The sequence below is a fragment of the Leptinotarsa decemlineata genome, unplaced genomic scaffold (genome assembly GCF_025532065.1).
Source record: "Leptinotarsa decemlineata unplaced genomic scaffold, Ldec_3_MD MMD2_P_RNA_scaffold_9, whole genome shotgun sequence".
Lineage (NCBI taxonomy): Eukaryota > Metazoa > Arthropoda > Insecta > Coleoptera > Chrysomelidae > Leptinotarsa > Leptinotarsa decemlineata.
In genome coordinates, this window is record NW_027412536.1 from 11,919,138 (window position 1) to 11,931,635 (window position 12,498).

Sequence of the window (12,498 nt, forward strand, 5' to 3'; positions counted from 1 at the left end):
CATCTTTACAATTATTTTCAAGTTTACTTCATATCTCAGAGTAATATATTATAAATATGACTTGCTGTTTTGCCTGGAGGTCCATTTTCTTTTTTTTTGACACAGTTTGACCAATTAACCGACAACTCTACCGCAGTTGTCCGTTGATATTGGTCAAACCACCAACACTGACATAAAAACTTGGCAAGTTGACTTGGGTGTCACACCAATAGGTGGTTCCACCTATTGTTCCCGGAGCGGTCCCGGAGCGGTCCCGAAAGGGTACCCGGCTGGGCGTGAGTTTGCAAGAAACCTCTTGCTCCTAGGTCGCTCGTCGCAGGCAGACCAGAGCCGGCGGGTGCTAGGCCACCGGAGGATCTATTTCTGTATGTGTCGTCGTCTTCGGAGTTTAACTCCCAGTCCTGAACGCCTCGCGTCCCCTGCATGGTCGTAGATTTCTGGGGCAAGACCTTCTTTTCTTTACACGACAAAGTCTCGAATTTATTATTAGTATACCCTATAATTTCTAGCTGTCTAACAGGCGCCGCGGGGGTACAGCTGGCCACCACGATGGCACTAGGCCGGACCAGAGGGTTCCCTACGATCCCTAACCACCTAGCCGACACACTATCGCGATTTGACCTACCTAACTCCCTAAGCCCGAAGGAAAGAGACCGCCTCCGGAGGCGCACGGTCGCTTTAAAGCCCCCAGATATCAGTGCAATGGGACAGCCCACGTAGACTGTCCCTTAGATATACTGGGTAGGCGTACCTCCCGATGTATTCAAGCCTGGGTAGGCCAAATACGTCCAAGGAGGCCGGCTAGTGGGTCCCTCGGTGCGGCGTGGTGCCGAAGACGAAGAAATACGAATTCTTTGTGTAAGCCCTGAGAAGGGCAGTATTAGAACTGAAAAGTTCCGTTTGCAGTGATTGGCCTTAAGAAAGACCTTTTTTATGATATATCCTGGATTCCTGATTCCATCAGCAAAAAAGTTCATAAATTCACAGTCGACAAACAATGGCATGTCGTTTAAATATAGTATGAGTAGAAGGGGTCCCAGAACATTACCCTGGGGAACTCCAACGTAATTGTCAATTTCACAAGAGAACATGTCTTTAACTCTTACCCGTTGTTTTCTGTTGGTCAAGTAATTAGATAACCAATTATACACGTTGCCCTCAATTCCATATATATTCAATTTGGCTAGTAGTATAGACCTATCAATGGTCTCAAATGCTCTTTTGAGGTCAAGGAACATGACTACAACAAACTTATTATTATCCAGCTCAGATTTAAATTTGTTTAGAGATAGTTGCACTGATGACTCACACGAATGCAATTTGCGAAAACCCGATTGATTGTTGATTAAAATGTCGTTTTTTTCCACATATTCTATTAGTTGGTTATATATACTACTGTTTCAAGTACCTTCTCAATCGGAGGTAAAGTGTTGATTGGCCTGAATTCTTTACATTTAATAGTATGAGGAATTTTGGGTATAGGAACAATAGTACTACTTTTCAATCTTTCTGGTATTTCGCCAGTTTCAAGAAAGGTGTTGATAAGGTGCAATATAATGTGACCGATAGTCTCAAAAACTTGTTTCAATATTTTGAAGTTGAGGATTTCATGTATACTGCACTTATTATCCAAGGAAATTATAATTTTACGTACCTAGGTCATTTAACGAAAGCAATCTGAATTCTGAGAAAGTTTTGTATAAATTAAAGTTTTTATTGCACCATGACTCTGAATAGTCAATGCTCGCCACAATTTCATTTATGCTTTCAACAAAATAACTATTGAAGTTATCTGATATTTCAATAACATCTTTTAGTAATATAAGTTCACCAGTTTTCTCAAACTGAATACAATTTGGAAAGTCAACTAGTTTTTTGAGAGTTTTCCACATTTGATTAGAGTTGTTTCTATACCGATCAATTTTTTCAAAATAATATTGATCTTTTTTTCTTTTCAACACATGTTTGACAACATCATTTCTCAATTTCTTGAAAGTTTCCCAGTTATTTTGTTTTTCTAGATTTGAACAGTTTCTGAAAGTTCTGTATGCCCTATCACGATTCTTAATTTTACAGTGAACCATCAAACCATGGCAAATGACTGTTAACAGTACAATTTTGTATTGGAGAAATATCATCAATAACTGCTTTGCAATTATTCAGTATTTCTTTATAAATAACTTCAACATCAGTAGAATTTAAAGACCATTTACATGATATTGAGTTAATTTTTATAAGGTCCAAATTGCTTTCACTCAAGTTTCTATATTTTTTTATAGTTTGATTTTCGTTATTATGAATATTAGTAAAGTTGACAGTGATTGTTGAATGGTCTGTTATTATTGGATATGAGTGCACCGACGCTTGACATCTATTTACGTTCGTTAATACATAATCTATAAGCGATTCGCTGTGGTTAGTAACTCTAGTTGGTTCATTGATTATTTGCGAGATGCCATACGTATTGAGAAGGTTTTTTAATCTAGAAACATAAAAACTATCATCAGAGTAGTTCAGATTGAAGTAATTTCTTGGTTTTTTCTCATTCTGTCTTCAATCGGGGACCGCCTGCCCGGTACTGACGATGCCCAATAGGCTGAAACAGCTTTATACCGGTGGCTCTTAAATTGAAATCAATATGGGAATGATCAAAGAGTACTTATCTATTCATTTTTTGATTTTCATGGAATTATTTTCCAGCAGCTTGACTGCATTAACCTTTCTAGATATATATATATATATATATATATATATATATATATATATATATATATATATATATATATATATATATATATATATATATATATATATACATCCCGATATCAATATGGCATCCATACATTGAATGCGCTGATAGGGCGTCCATCATAATTTGAAGAATTTACCGAATATATTTCATGGTAAGTACTAGAAAACTGATTTCTGTAGGCTGGCATGACATTTTTACCACCATAAAAAAATTGAGTTCACTATTGATTCGATAGTAGAGCGTCCGTCCGTCAAACATTCATAAGAACTCCTCAGTATACACCATCATCAGACATCTGATTGATAATAGGGAGTCCAATAAGTATATTTTCATACATGAAATAGATTATTGGGAATCCTTACAACGTTGCCAATATTTACCGCATTAAATGTAGGCAGCAAGTGGGTTTTAATTTCTTCACATCTGTTTTTCAACAAGCGTTGTGCCAACGACAAATTGCGTATGGATTTCAGGTAGCCGGTATGTATTTCATTTTTACATAGGTACCAAGTGATATTGACTGATCATGAAAAGTTTATTCCATAACGAAATTTTCAATATCATTCGATAATTTTTGTCTTGGTTGGCATATTTCCATTTTAACACTGTATGATATTTAAGCGAGCCGAATATAATGATAGGAGAAGTGAAACCGACACATGCATGGTGTGATTATTGAAAGTTCAACTTTAATTACAAAAAGTTCATTGTATATTTCCATTAGAAAACAGCAAGAATTCAAAGTATTCAAACTAGTTGAAGACGCCAAAATGACAGACGATAGGATAAATATTATGAATTACCAAAGAATGTAAATATTCACGGCCGTAGATGACAGTGTAAAATCTGTTTTCAGCGTTTGCGTGGTTTGCAGGTTTTTATGCCTGACGTTTCGTCTACTACTGCGGTATACATTATCAGAGGCGATGTGGTAACGGTTGCAAAGCCCGAGTTCGTGGTCGAGTTGTTGTTCCCGTTAACTGAGTTATTGAGCATTGAAAAATTTGGTTGTTGAAAATTGGACGTGCCTGAGTGTTTTGTTGAGCACAGTCATATTTACTCAGTGTCATATTTATTCCATTTGGCTGATACACACTACACAGGATAGCCATCTAGAAGGCATCAAGACCTGTCAAGATTCATTTCCGTGTATGGTATACGATTTTTCGAGTCATGCATTTTTCAATATTTCTTTAAGGACTGACCTAAATATTTTTTAATTTTTTCTAGAGTTTTTCGTTTTTAATACGCTTTTATTAGGTCGACCTGTATGTATGTATGTAACTATGTAGTCAAATCTAAGAAAACCAATTTAACCATCTTTTAAAGATCGTAGCGTTATGAAAATTGGCAGTTTTATGTGATTTTGATGACAATATGGTAGGTACTCTGGAGCTGATCTGATGATGGAGCCGGAAGATAGGCACTAGGATTCCATGATGAAATATCGTATCATAGTCGTGTTTGGTCTTGTAATGAACGTGAATCTCTTTTTATCAATGTGCTCCACAAGATCACATTATAAAAGTTCAAAAACATTATATTTTGTTCATTATGATTTTTTTTAGTAACATAACATATTGTTTTAATTTTTCTATATATTTATCATTATATCCTGTTTCTGTATCAAATAAAGACATTCGGTAAGTTGAACAAACTGTTTTAGCGCAATTTGTTTATAAATTGTGTATGACCGTATGGGAATTCAAAAAATTTTTATCTTCATAATATGATATTCAGAAAAAAATACGATTTTTAATTGTTTATGAACGTTTTTTTATATATCTCGAATGTTCAAATGATTATTCGGAGAATGTTTTCTATTTTGAAAATCATAATTGACATTTCTCTACAAATTGACAGAAACATTTTTCATAATTAATTTTATCATTTATTACCAAAACAATTTATTATTAACGCATTCTTAACCGTCAGAGTTAGTATCTGAGTTTGATACGTAGAATGCCTGAATCAGTTTTCGATATACTGGATGGTTAGTATTTTGTTGATCAACAATCATGCCGTACTCGAAGTTGAAATTGTCATCATCCCAACAACATCGGATGCACTCATCACTGTTTTTCTACTGCTTTAAGTTTTACTGCAGTTAGATACCTACTATGCAACTACAATGAACTAGTTTCAGTAATTCTAAACCTGCCAATGATTCTGGTGTTTTCATGGACAAAAAGAGAGTCTCAATTTTTTCTCATCCCCAATCTGTAGCTGTTGTAAGATTGTTCAGCTATGTTTGAACTTGACTAGTCTGATCAAGAAGTGCTTTTTTCTTCTCCAGCAGTCTCCGAAAATTATGGTTGAGGTGTCATTCGATTCGGAATAGCGTCTAGAAAGTTTTTGGGAACGGACAACTTTCGGAAATGAAAATAGCAAAAGTTATAAACAATTTAGTGAAAAATAAAAAACGGGTTTAGTTATTTCAAAACTAATTGAGATTTTCAAATTCGAAAATAGGAAGAAATTTTCTATAATAAAGTCTTAACTCCCGGAACTGTATGACCAATATTTATAATTTTCCCGAAGCCCTGAAAATGAGATCGTAATCGGATGTTTGGCCGCCGTGAACCGTGCCTGTTTGGGCCGTTTTTACAAAAAAAAAATTTGGCATATAAAATTTATAAATCAAGGAATGAAAGAATTCAGGCAGATACTCAAATGCTAAATTAACAATAATCTGTCGGTGAAAATGTTTATTGCAATTATTCGATTTATTACGCTATTGTTAATATTTTTATTTTCACCACTAGTTGACAATTTTTTTTTTAATGTTTTTAAATGTTTTCAATTATTTGGAACAAAAAAAAATTAAAATTTTTAAAATTTTTCATTGTTTTATAAATAAACAATTTGTAATAAACAAATGAATTTTTTCATTTCATTTTTGTTCTTGTTGCAATTAATGAATGAAAAACAACCCTGTATTTTTTTTTAATTTTTTTAATTTTTTATCGAATTTTATAAATTTTGGCGCTCTATAATCAATCTATTTTTTCATCATTTAAATTATTATATTCATTAAACTAATGGAGATACAATGAAAAATCGCTAGACTCATTTTTTCTCCATTAATAAAAGAATATATTCAGCTGAAGTTTGATTTTTTTTATAAAATTATTCATTCGAATTATTCTAATTTTTTACAAATTTTTTTTTTGAAATATTGACAATTAGTGGTAAAAAAATTGTAAATTAACAAATGCGGTTTTTTGCATTGCACACAATTTTTCAAGAAACGCTATTTTTTTTAATCATAATTTTTATTAAAGATTAGGATCCAAAATAAATTCAAATATGTTATAAACGCATTTGTTTATAACAAATTTTTAAACAATAGGTGATGAAAAAAATATTTTTATGTAGCTTCTGATTTGAAAAAAAAATATACTAATAATAATAATCAAAAAAAAATTGTTCTTCGATTATTTAATAAACTTTTTAATTCAAAAATGCAGTAAATGGTTAATAAATAACTGAAAAATAATAATTTTTCAATATTTTGGAAGTAAATCAATTCCTAACCGTTATAATCATAACTCTATGGAAGGAAAAAAATTCCACACTTTTAGTTTGAAAAATATCACACTTGCAATAATGATAATCGAGTGATAAAAAATTGTTAATTAACAATAGCATAATAAATCTAATAATTGCATTAAAAATTTTTTACCGACAGATTACTGTTAATTTATCTTTTGAGTATATGACTGAATTTTTTCATTCCTCAATTTATATATTTTATATGCTATAAATTTTTTTTTGTAAAATTAACCTAAACACGCACGGCCTACACGCGGCTAAACACCCGATTTAGAGCTCTATTTCAGAGCTCCGGGAAAATTATAAATATTGGTCCTACAGTTCCGGTAGTCAGGACTTTTCGATAGGAAATTTCTTCCTCTTTTCGAATTTTTTTTTTCGATTTTGAAAATTCCAATTAGTTTTTGAGATATTTCCAAAAAACTGGACCCATTTTTTATTTTTCACTAAATTGTTTATAACTTTCGCAATTTTCATTTCCGAAAGTCATTCCGAAACATTGGCAAATGTTTCTCTGAAAATAGCTCAGCATTCTTGGATTATTCTTTCCTTCAGTGGCTTTATTGAATCAGATTGCGTCGTCTTTAAAACAACCTATTTTAAGTAAGTGGCCCAGAGGAAAAAATCTAGAGGAGATAGGTCCAGGGATGTGAGAGGCCATTCAGTAGAATCTCTTCTTCCAATACATTGATCAGCATAATTATTATCTAACCATTGAATAACTGGAACTACAAAATAATAAGGTTCCCCATTCTGTTGAAAATGTAATACATTTTCTTTCAAAGATAAATTGCCGTGTATGTCTCTGTGATTCTCTAATTCATGAACTATCCGAGGTTCGATAGATCTTTCTAGCATGTGATCATACATTTCGCCATTTACATTTTCTTCTATATACAGTGTGTAACAACGAAAACCTAACAGAGCCGTTTTTGAATATAAAAAGTAAGATTTTCAAAAAAGCTCGGACACGTCGATTTCTAATTGAAGGGGGACACCTTTCAGACTAATCAGATTTTTTGTAGTACGCACCCCCTCAGAGAGGTGCGTCCGACGACCTTTATTTAGATGGGGAAAGTAGGTCGAGTGGCACCTTGTTTTAAAGGTCTTTCGAATACCTTCACAACTCTGTTAAAAGAAAATTTTTGTAACGATTAGTTTTCGAGATAATTTGAAGTTAAAATTGCCATGTTGATAATACATTAGACAGACCACTCGGTAACTTGTATGCCTAAATAAAAAAAATTTTAAGCAGTTCTTCTTATCAATTTTTTGTTAAATAACAACGTTCGATTGTTTTGTTGAAACGGGTCGTGTATTGTTATTTGTTTAAACATTTCTTTCACTACTGCCGAAAGGGTTTCAGTTATTGCTTCATTTTTTGGCAACGACCAAAATGCTAATAAAACATCAATTTTATTTAACGAGCAAAAACCTGGTAAACACCTAAGCAGAAATCACGTTCTGGATTTGGTCACAAAATTCAGGGAGACAGGTTCGGTTTTAAATGAAAAAAGTGATGTTCAGAGAAGGGTAGTGAATGACGATAATGCGATTGTAGTGTTTGGTCAAGTCATCGCCAATCCCAGGTTAAGTACCAGAGGTTTATCCGCAATGGCAGGAATAAGCCATATGATCGCATGGAGAATCCTTAAAAACCACAAATACCATCCTTACAAAATTAAACTTGTTCGTGAACTCAATGAGGATGATTTTGACCGAAGACAGGAGTTTTGTGAAGGCATGAGTGAAATATTAATGCAAATTCCCGAACTGCTTTATAACATCTGTTATTCGGACGAAAGCTCATTTTATTCAAATGGTTGCGTGAACCGTTACAATTGCCGTTATTGGTCGGATGAAAACCCAAGACAATACGCAGAAATACATACCCAACATCCCCAAAAGTTGAATATCTGGGCCGGAATATTAGGCAATCATATTATAGGTTCATTTTTCATTGATGGAAATTCAACCGGTGATTCTTATTAACAACTTCTTGAAGAGGCAATTCAACCTTCATAAGTAGGTGCCACTCAATTTACCTAAAATGTAATGGTGGTAACCAACCCCATCCCCCGGAGAAATCTCCTCGTAATAAACAAATAATTCGACATCAAATGGACACGTATTAGCAAGTTGTCATAAAAAGCAAAAATTTATTTTTTTTATGAGAGTTCTGAACGTAACTTGCACCTTAAAAACAATTTGATTTATTTTAAAAAGAGTTGAACTCAATGCAAATACCTTTAAAACTTCAAATTATCTCGAAAACTAATCGTCACAAAAATTTTCTGTTGACAGAGTAGTAAAGGTATTCGAAAGACCTCTAAAACAAGGTGCCACTCTCCTTTCCTATCTATCCCTATCTATTATCGAGACGAATAAAAAAAAATAGAAGAGGCGTAAAATATTCAAGTCTTAATGGTAACGATGGTAAAAATCATGTTTTTGAAAATTTACTAAATTAATAATAGAAAATAAAATTTATTCTGAATGAATTCTTTTATTTGATGAACCAAAACTTACTGCATCGAATGTAGCTTTGAAGAGTACCATTGAAGAGCATATCTTAAGAGCTTTCAGATAATGTATCACAAGTAGGTGGTTGCCTTTCAAAAATATGAAGTTGTGGTGGCTGGGGGCAAGGGTGTGAGAGAAAAAACAAGTTAGTCATCACATCATTTGTTTCTCCCTTTGTATTATGAAAGTTGTTTTCAGCGATTTCTTATATTTTATTTGGTTGCTCAGAGATAGACCTTGTAAGTTTTCAAATTGTCACCCTGTGTATGAAACCGGCGCCGACCTACAAACATACCAAATCAACGATATTTCTAACAAATCATTGAGACTTTCCTCTCGCAAAAACTATTGCATTGTTGTCAGTTATATGGACGCCTCATAATCGCTCACATGTATGAAAAATATACGGCACAAGTATACGCGTACCTCCCGAGCGCCACCAAAATAAAAAAGACTCAACTAGAATATACGCCAATACATATAATTTTGACAATGAAATTGATAAATAGGCGCCCATCTGAAATTTTGTCAGATGGAAGATAGGGAACCTCTGAACTGCCTGGCATGGTGAAACAATTCGGCGTCCATATATGGACGCCTCATTGAAACCGGACGCCCGATTGATAGAAAATTGTGAATGTACGGAAGCTCTATTGATAGTTGGATATATATATATATATATATATATATATATGGTGAAACATGGTGAAACAATTCGGCGTCCATATATGGACGCCTCATTGAAACCGGACGCCCGATTGATAGAAAATTGTGAATGTACGGAAGCTCTATTGATAGTTGGATATATATATATATATATATATATATATATATATATATATATATATATATATATATATATATATATATATATATATATATATATATATATATATATATATATCGTAGACTATCTAGGAGTACGCTAGGAGCTGAAACTAGAAAGACAGTGATAATCATGAAAATTTGTCCAAGAAAGCACATTTTTGTTTAGATGCAGAAAATGCTGTTGAAGCCTCGCCAAATTATCGCGTTGAAATCAAACGCTTCACTGTGCGTTACAGTACCTTTTTCAAGGTTGTTGAAGAATATAATTATATATGTGATTAAACTAGGGTTGAAACTAGTAGAAAATATTGATTATAGATTATAGTATTGTCGACGCATTTGATGATTCTGATAAAATTTTAACATTTTTGTTGAGATTTTTAATTTGTGGACCATAATGTAAACAAAAATGTTTCACCTATTATTAATTTATTCCAAAATGTAAACAACATTGAAATTAACTACCGCCTTGACATTGGCAAGCTGTGCCGCTTGAGTTGTACTCAGCACCTCTGTAAATGAAATGCTGAAATTTATTGGATCTCTTCATTAGGAACACCGTAGGTCGAAAGCTAACTGATCACACCAGGGATATTCTATGGATCTATTTTGTTGCAGTCCGATGGCGTTCTCTTACGGTAACAGTTCTCAAAAAACATTTTTTCAAGTGGATCAAACCTGTCAAGATGTTGTCTGTTTTGGCACTCTTTGAAATATATCTTTTACTATCATTATATATTGAGAAATATGGTTTATTTATTCAAATAACACTTTATTGTGAGATTTTCACTAGGCAGTTTACAAAGTCGGTAACAACCGCAACCGTGTTTCGCGCTATAGGTACAATAGTTTTCTCAAGCGTTTTCATACTCGATTCCATCACTTATTATATGGCATTTAGTGTATGAATTTTGGTCATATACCAACAACTGGGAGTTTATTTAATAATAATTCTTCCATATAAGTTATCGGGGATTTCAGAATATTAATCACGAGCGAATGAATAGCAACGTGTCTGCCACTGACACATTTGGAAAATGGTGTTACTCATAAAATCTGAAAACAATATTCAAAATTTAACAAACAAATTGTGTGTCATTTAGGAATGATACCCAGTTGTTTAGTATATACCTGGGTTGTTACTTTCTTAAGTTACTGACTATTAACTGGCTAATATTCAGATATCCCTTTTGGCTAACACTTGTTTGATAATTTCCAAGCCATAATAAGTGCAGGCAACTTGAACCTGCATTAAGGTAAATTAATGCCAATCAGTTATGAAACGGCTTTAATTACACACTTTCAGTAACAAATTAAATATTTTTGCAACTTTTCCAATTTCTTTTGGCCTCTTGTTTTTTTGGGGCGATTATGAACAGTGCTACAATATTAATGAGTTTTATTGCCAAGTTTTTGAAAAGCCCAAAAATTTTAAACTGTTTTTCATTACTCAATTAAAATGCATTTATTGGTTTTCCACTACATATTTTTTTTTCTTTCCTCCAAACCCAGTTTAATTATACAGTTTATCATTTTCGATTGCGAATTTTACAAATGTGATGGAGGCCGGTTCTGTCGCTCATGTTGTCATTCCACTTAAGGTAGGTGTCACTGCACGAGTCAATTCTTAATGAAAACGAAGTAGAAAACTGACACCTTTTGTTTTGAATGTTTGGTAATATGCTAATAGATGGAGCTTCTCTCAATAATTGTGAATTCATAAGTGAAGAAAGCCAGAGCAAAATGGCTGCGCAGGATCGATAAAAGTGTTGGTGTGTTTTAAGCGGATGATGTTGAAATTTTTCATTAAATAATGCTTGAAATCATATTGTTTCGTTGTGTATTCAGTGTAATAGTGTTTTAATATAAAGGTGACGTTTTTAACAGCAAGCATGTTGAAATTACAGGGAGAATAAACTTTTACTGTGAGGCAATTGTTTCCCGAGGTGAGCGAGCTCAGGTTTTATAGTCATGAAATTTTGGCGTTTCTAGTCACGTTTCACAAAAATTATTCTTTACACCATACGGAACGTTTCCTAAAAATCATAACAGATATGCTAATTTAGTTAATGGAAATAATTGAAATGTATACAAGATAATTGGTAGTGGGGGGTGAGAACAATTTGACAAATGTTTACGACTATCCCATCATTCCATCTCACTGTCCACCTTTCTTTTCTTGATTTACGATTTTCCTTGCAACATTTTTCTTGATGAACTGAATTATTGTATTGTCATCATTCTTTTTCATAAGCACCTTTGTTAAAAAAACATGAAAGACTTTTGACATCTGTAATCCATAATTAATAATCAGGACTAATGAGCTTGGCAAGGTAGTAGGTATCCATATTTTATCAAGTAGGTATTTTATCACTGTCTTTATAGACTATAAAATTGATATTGGTTTATTTTGTTTCTGTTTATTTCTCCCAATAGTAATTGAAAATGATATTTTGTCATAAGAACATTTTTATACTTGGAATTATGCTTAATACACAGAACACGGAGCAGGTTTCGCTCCGTGTTCTGTGTATTTTATCCCCATAAGGATTATTCTCACAACGTTTCGGCAAAATCTCATTTGCCATCTTCTGGTGAGTTCTGAAGTTTTTCAACTAGACTGTCTAGTGAGTAAAAGAAATTGTAAGATTCTACAATTCTATACATTTTTCACCTTACTCATTTGGTCAAAATCGAGTTGACAGTTCTTTCTTTATAAGAGTTCAGGGTATGTGTTTTTTTTTAATTTACAGTGCAGGTAAATGGTGGAAAATATATTTAAATGTTCAGGAACTCTCAAAATAGACTGAAATGATAACAAAAAATGGAAAAAAACTAAT

The 12,498-nt window shown here is 33.0% G+C and overlaps 1 protein-coding gene across 6 annotated transcripts in view; it reads left to right on the forward strand.

The window, feature by feature from the left end:
* Positions 1–11,378: 11,378 nt before the first annotated feature.
* Gug (arginine-glutamic acid dipeptide repeats grunge) overlaps positions 11,379–12,498 on the forward strand; it is a 51,470-nt gene continuing 50,350 nt past the window's right edge. For all 6 annotated transcript variants that reach the window (XM_074170622.1, XM_074170621.1, XM_074170626.1 and 3 more), the window contains exon 1: positions 11,379–11,604. The gene's annotated coding sequence lies outside the window, so the exon portion shown is untranslated. The remainder of the gene's footprint in view (positions 11,605–12,498) is intronic.